We start from the raw sequence: 7890 nt of genomic DNA, 5'->3' as shown, positions 1-7890 counted from the left end.
CCCATATGTTGGCTGGGCCTTTTGATATACCACCCTTTCCTGTTTTCAGAGTGTCACCCCTGGGTATTGTTCCAAAGAAAACCCCAGGGGAATTTAAGAAGTCTCGGACTCTTCTTAGAATTATGTGATTTTTTAGGCATTCCCATGGCACCTGAAAAAACATTTGGCCCATCTACAATTTTGACATTGGCAGGTGTGGAACTAGACACTATCCATTGTGAATCACGCTTACCTGAAGATAAATTATTGAAGTGTAAACAGTTGATTGCTGAATATATCAGAAAGAAGAAGGCAACATTGAGAGAGTTGCAGTCACTTACCGGGGTACTAAATTTCGCTTGTTCAGTGGTTGTTCCAGGCCGTTGCTTTTTAAGACGGCTTATCGACTTGACAATTGGCCTCAAAAGACCAGGTCATTTTGATCGTGTTTTTAAGGAGGTGAAGGCTGATTTGTTTACTTGGCAACAGTTTTTTCAAGAATACAATGGTAAATCATTTTTTCTTAATAAGAAATGGGAAAATAGTGTGAGCCTACAGTTATTTACTGATGCGGCAGGGGTGCACGGTTTTGGAGCTGTATTTGGTTCTCACTGGTGCTATGGTGAATGGCTTAAGGAATGGTTGCAATTCTGGAATTTTACCCAATTGTTCTGAGTTTAATTTTGTGGGGTGACCATATTAGGGACAGGTGTATTACATTCTTTACTGATAATGAGGCATTAGTACATGTGATAAATAAGTCTACCTGTAGAGATACTTCTTTAATGATTTTTGTTCGTAAACTTGTGCTAGTTTGTTTGAGGCACAATATTTTGTTTAAAGCGAAGCATATTTCGGGTTTTAAGAACACTCTTGCTGATGCACTGTCTCGTTTGCAGATCGAGCGTTTCAAGAAACTAGCACCAGCTTACATGGATCCCATGCCAACAGCAATCCCATCCCATCTACTCCCGGCAAACTGGCATCTATAGTTCATGATCTTCTATCTGCTAGTTTACAGAAGTCTTCAGTACCAACGTACCGTAGGGCATGGAAGCTTTATGAAGAATTTCAAAGAAGTTTTTTACAGAGCTCACACATTTCTTTAACAGTGTTGCCGGCCAAATTGGCATTGTTTGTTGCATATTTATTTGATCGTAGATATGCTTCCTCCACAGTAAATACTTATGTTTCTGCCCTTGGGTATTTCCGTCGCTTAGCGGGTCTACGGGATCCTAACAAAACTTTTTACATTACTGAGATGCTTAAAGGGTATGGTAAGATTGGTTACAAACTGGACTCAAGGTTGCCTATTACCCTTCCCATTTTAGTTCGCATCATGAAAGGTTTAGATATTTTTTGTGTTTCTCAATATGAATTATTTATTTTTAAGGCCATGTGTGCTATGGCATTTTTTGCATTTCGTCTTATTGGTGAAATCACAGTGTCAATGCGAGACAGTGTCAATGGTAACCTTTTACAACTGGATCAAGTTTCTAAAAAACATAGTGGGAATGGCAATGTCTTTTCCTTGATAATTACATTCACAAGCTATAAACATAATTACAATCAAAATCCTTTTTCTATAGTTTTGAATAGACAACCGAAAGCATGTCATGTTCAATCATTCTTGGATTATGTTTCTGTTCGTGGGATAGTACATGGCCCACTTTTTATTAATCACGATGGGTCCCCAGTTTTAAGAAGCGAGTTTAGTAAAAATGCTTGGCTCAGTTATTCGGCTATGCAACTTAGATCCCAACAGATATAAAGGACACAGCTTTAGGATTGGTGCTGCTACTTATGCGGCTGAACAAGGGGTTTCCGACAACAAGATTAGGCACTTGGGTAGATGGAAATCTGATGCTTTCAAAAAGTATATTAGAATAACCTCTCTAGAATCTGTTTCTTAATTGAATGTGTCAGAGGTTGTGATGTTGTTGCTTGCAGGGGCGGCACAACGTTGGAACCGCACTATTGATTTGATCTGAACAGATTATGCAATTTTGTAATATTAAATATTTTGTAATACCTTTACCCAGAATGAAATTCCTGCTTGGGTGGGGCGTGCCCTTGCTTAGCAAGGTCTTTGGCGGTTGATTGCCCTCACCTTCGCCGGCAATACATGTTTAATGAAAGTTTCAGTTTGTATTTGTATTGGATTTGATTTTCAGAGTTTAATAAACCGGCTATGTGCACAATTTCACATAGCCATTTTTTCTCCATCATGTTGGATTGTATTGCCTTTTCGAACAGAGCACAGCACATATTTCATTCTGAGTAAGGTTTGCCATTTTGTGGGTAGATTGAAGCATATAAAGCTCTTTGGTAAAAAATGATTTATTGCCCTTAAGCGACTAAGTGGACATGCCAAATTATATTTTGAAATAGAAACTATTTAAACAAAGTTACCAATTTACTTTAATTTCTGAAGACAAAAATATAACGTTAATAAACCATCAAGTGCTTGAGCTGAAATAATGATTCAAGTGAGTTTATTTTTCCAATAGAATTCAAAATTGTTGGAAGCTTCAGGATCGCATCGAAGCGTGTAAATTTTTAAAATATTATTGTTTTTGTTTTAGAAATCATTATTTAGTCGTGCCATATATTAAATACAACCATTTTATGCAAATAACATGAGCATTATGAGCGGTGGTTCAATTTCCGGTCCTTTCTCTCTCCAGACTTAATAATGTGGTGATAAACTAAAAATCGAGATCTTTTTCTCACTATAGTGTTCATCAAGAGCCGATATTCTTATAAAATATACTCTTATAAAATAAAAAGAGTGTACTTAGGCATAACACTTTATCATTAATGTTGAAATCAGGGTTATGATAGGAAATCACAACATTAGAGAATTTTGTTATAATAAGGATAGACTGCGAGCAGTCCCTCTTCAGTCAGTCGAGCCTAAGCTCGGCTTAAGCTCGGCAGGACTGGAGAGAAAGAAATGGCCGAGAGGGAAACTGGAGAGAGGCGCCTCCTCCCCAGCTTTCCCTCGGCTTCTTGTTTTTTACTTTCGCTCGCTCCGCTAATTTCCTCGCCCGCGTGGCCATCCTGAGGGACTGCTCGCAGTCTAATCAATTAGCGTCTATTAGATCATGTACGTTATGTTCGCCTTGACAGCAAAATTTCACAGCGAAGTACCAAGAATTTGTCAAGTGCAGACAGCTAATGGCGGACTTGTAGGCAAGAACTTGAATTGTCATGAGAAAGGCTACAGATAACAGGGGCACCCAACGAGAATATAGTTCAAAAGCACTTCAACATAGCATTGTTAAACGTGTTTTAGTATTTAAACGGTGAATATAGGCATATTTTTATCCCCTATAAATTTTTCATCTATTCGGATTTCCTAGCTGAAAAAAGGCTCTCGAAAATTCTAGGTGACCTTTTTAGGGTAAAAATCCGTTGAAAATGGGTAATTTTACCATTTTTTAGGTGTTCAAAAATCCTAGGAGAGGCAGGCAAGCAAGTAATTTTACAACAAATGTTCCGAAAATTCTAGATCTCAAATCGTCTTCCGAACAGATATTTTTCCGAAAATTGTCGTTGGGTGCCCCCGAGATAACGACCAAATTAAACAAAAGCACTTACTTTTCGCGATGAAGAAATGACTGACTGAGAAAGGAGTAGTTTTGGGCTGATACAATTCAAAATCACTTCTTTACACTCCCAAACATTGACAGTCCACCAGTTTCATGGACAATGACAGTCATAACCGTGACTAATTTTTGTACGTGAAGTCAGTTTGTGGTCTCTCACCACCGAAGTGACTACAAAAACATTTAACATTTTCTATATTTACTATATTTTCGACGCTTAATACAAGAAGCTGTCAATAATTTGCTTCTTGACGTAATAAAGGTATCTAGTGCGTTGCTATAAATAATTATCGGCTTCTTTGATGAACGAATAATAGCATGAACTAGCTATGAACTGTACGTGGTATTTAAGAATTGACCGATGCTAGCTTTGGCGTGCGCATATCGAGTTAGGATGCACCCGTGAAGTTTGGAGAGTAGCATGTGAGTTACTCGAGGTGCAGGCGACAGCAACTGTCGCTATGTTCTTGAGAGCTACCCAAACTTTCTGAGTGCACCAATAACTTGCACTGGACGAAAAAATGGATTTGCACAAATTTGCTCCTTGCAAAAATGTCGCAAATATGTAATCTTGTGGAGTACATGGTAAAAATGGTAAATGCCACATCTGTATACCAAAAAACAGGGGGTGTAAATAACTTGGCAAATGTGTTTGTCATATATGATCATATTTACTCCCTATTATTTATATATTTGCGACGTATTTGGAAGGAGCAAATTTGTGCAAATTCAGTTTTTTCCTCTCGTGTTGATATACGCTGAACTTAAACATGAGCCAGTTCTTGTATAACATTGCTTAACAAAAACGTTCATTGCTTTATCTGTTGGTTTGAGTGGCTAGAGGCTCAATTCCATAAATCCTAGAATGTTCTTTATTATTGCCCTCGATTATTGAAGATTTTGTTTTTAAAAAGTAAGAGGCTAGAATCCCAGTCTAATAAACACAACTGACGTCATCTTGTATAGGCACGGCTGGGCGTATATAAAGAATTTTATCACAGCGATTAAGCAGGATTCAGAAAGGGCAATCACCCGCGCTATGTTAAGATTGATAATAACACCAGCTTTAGATATTTCAAAGTTATCTAAAGTGTATTTTGGACACTTTTGAAATATCGCTCGTGCGTTACCATCGCTAAATACCACTGTGATAGTTTCCCTGAATTTGATGTAAATGTCCTCTAAGAAATTTCATCCATTCAAAGATTTTCAATCTGTCCAAATACAGAGAATTTCTCGTAACAGATTCACTGCTCATTACGCATGCAGAATGCCGAATTGAGTTTGACACCAGTTACGGGAACGACTAACGGATTCATTTTTCAAACAATCAATTCATTAATAGAGCTCGACCTAACGTTAACTTGACTGTAACCATCAACCGTTAAGGGACCACCCCATAAAGAAAATATTATTATTCATTAAAAATATTTCCCCAATTCTGATTGGCTAAAAGCACACGCATAATTCACCATAACCAGTAACTGATGACCAAATTTGAAAGAATTTTGTGTTTACCGAGGAAATGACGTCAAAAATGCAGCCCGCTACAGGTTAATGAACCGTTAACCGAGAAGACCTAGGGACGAGGCCTTTTGAGTTGTTTTGGTTGTGAAAACAAAAATGACCTACACTTCACTCGTTTCAAGAGTAAGAAGTACAGCTGGAACTAGACGAAGTAATAGCTAAAAACATAGCAAAAACAGCAAGAGGACAACTCGGAGGGCGACATCTACTATTTGGAGAATATTTGCGGAGCTGGACAAACCTAAACGTACACCATCGAAGATGAACTTAACATCGATGGAAGCAAGCATGTTTTAGCTATGTTTTTAAACTAGGAATTATTTTTAATGAATAATAAAACAATTAATGAATTCGGCTGTCGTATCATATGAAGAATTATGGAGATCGCGGAGGGTGTTATCCGCCTCGGCCTACAGCCTCGACGGATAACACCCTCCTCGATCTCCATAATTCTTCATAAGATACTCAGCCTCATTTATTAACTGTTAACTATTCTGCGCTACAAACAACTGGGATTAACTCACAGGCCTTGAGAGAATCACTGATCCTGAGTTTGTGATATAAAACTGAGTAAACCCAGGAATTAAAACAGGAATTGGAAATGGCGAGCATATCAAAGAAATATGCTCTATCAAAAGCGTAGTTGGGTGTGGCTGCTATAAGAATACCTGAGAAAAAAAGATAAGTAATATTGTATGATAAGAAGGATACTCTTGATATGTATCGGGAAACCTCAAGTCCCTTTTCTCTTTGCTGTCGTCTTATTAATTGATTGTTCATTGCATTTCAATAGAAAATAATGAGGGTAAACATCATTTTAAATGTCCAAATATAATCTTGAATTTTTCACAACTGTTTAAAACTTTAATTTAAAACTTCTAGTGCATTCATTCGGAAAGTAGAAAATAACGTCTGTTTATATTTTGTTAAACTTGGCAAACCGTGCTAAGGAAAATCATGTCAGCATAGCACTTATCTAAACAGAACTGCAAAACGTGACGGAATGTTTGTACAGACTACGTTGACTTAGCAGACTTTCATTGTTTGGCATATTTATTTAGAAAAATTTAGACTACGAGTAGTCCCCCATTTTTCCTCAGGGACAGTAGAGCGAGCGAAACGCGAGCGCGCGTGAAAATCACCCCACGCGAGAAAAGGCGACACGCGGCGGGGAGAGAGAAAAATGAGGGACTACAGACAAAGCCCAAGCTTTTGAACTAATGAGTTGCTCTCACAACGCAAAACTCTGATTGGCTCTTCCATGGAACTCTGTCAACATCTGTCGAAAACGCGCCAGCCGCTATCAACACTCGACATAATCACAATTTACAGAACAGATAACTAGAGAAGAACTAACAGCACAGAACAAATAACTAGCGTTGCTCTTGTAGAAGCAACTAAGCAGAAAGCCAACCCGGCAACTGATGAGGTTCGCGTGGAGAACGGAAACCATGGTCTCGTCTGATCACAAAGTGGGAATAATAGAACAGTCGCAAGGCTGTTAAGCTAATTCAAAAGTTATCACCAAGGGAGGAATTGCGTGCTCCAGTCCAAATACTCACATTATCTCCAGAAAAACAAGCGGCAGTTAAAATTCGTAAGCAGTCATGACTGAGTCACATCGCAGCTCTTCATAGTTGATGTAGTTGCAATCCATTCTTCGAGATTTGGATATCACTATTCGTCCTGCTAAAAACGCTAACGAGCTGGGCCCAGCGTGACAAAACATTGCAGGAAACCGTCACATTCACGGCTAAAAAGGAAATCGCTTAAAATTGTTCAGATCCAGGAGGCAATCGCCGGAGAAATTAAACAACCCAAAACCCTTATTTAGCTGTATTGAAGAGCTTTACTTTCAAAAGAGGTCAAAGAAAATGCTCTTGCATCAGAGGGCAAATCATGCCGACCATAAACAATAACCGCAGAAAATTAATATGCGTGTCACGACCTCTCAGTATGAAATAAGCGGCAAAAATCACATTTGCTCAGTCAAGAAGTTTTCCTCCAGAGCATAATCTACCCGTCACAGAAAAAAAAATCATTGGAACAAGCAGCATTTTGCCATGAGTAAAAGTCGTGTGTTGCCTACGCTATCAAGTTCTTTACACGAAGTAGCCGTGAAGAAAATTAGTATCTGGGTTTTCTTTTGCTTGCAATAAATATCCCCCGCAGTTTACCGATGACAAGAGCAATGACAGCTCAATAAGGGAAGGAATCCCATTGGATGCGCTTAATTGATTTGGAAGGGGATACGAATTTTACACTCCAAAATCAGTCGGCCGTGAAGGGTCAAAAGCTTGGGCTTTGTCTGTAGTCCCTCATTTTTCTCTCTCCCCGCCGCGTGTCGCCTTTTCTCGCGTGGGGTGATTTTCACGCGCGCTCGCGTTTCGCTCGCTCTACTGTCCCTGAGGAAAAATGGGGGACTACTCGTAGTCTAAGAAAAATTAGAAGGTGGTGACACACTTAACATACATTGTTTCGATGTACGGGTAAATTACCCGTGCGCGCTGCCGTAAATACGGGTAAATTGCCTCTTTCCCCGGAGAAACGGGTAGGCTACAAGGTAAAAGGTTAATGCCATTATCTTTTCTGAGAAATCATGGTTACCTTTTGTACAACTAAGTGGCAAACATGTTGACCTTCTCGGACCCGTTGAGAACAAGAGAACAAGGGGAACAAGGAGAACAGCGAAAAAAAGGGAACAGAGGACACAGGGGAACAAGGGGAAAAGAGGAACAGGGAAACTGGTGGAACAACAACATATGTACGCACA

At 39.1% G+C, this 7890-nt stretch overlaps 1 pseudogene; it reads left to right on the top strand.

Moving 5' to 3' along the window:
* LOC140921243 (uncharacterized) lies at positions 1–2379 on the top strand (annotated as a pseudogene).
* The last annotated feature ends 5511 nt before the right edge of the window (positions 2380–7890 follow it).

This window comes from Porites lutea, chromosome 12 (genome assembly GCF_958299795.1).
Source record: "Porites lutea chromosome 12, jaPorLute2.1, whole genome shotgun sequence".
NCBI classification, from domain to species: domain Eukaryota; kingdom Metazoa; phylum Cnidaria; class Anthozoa; order Scleractinia; family Poritidae; genus Porites; species Porites lutea.
This window is presented reverse-complemented; position numbering and strand designations above follow the sequence as displayed.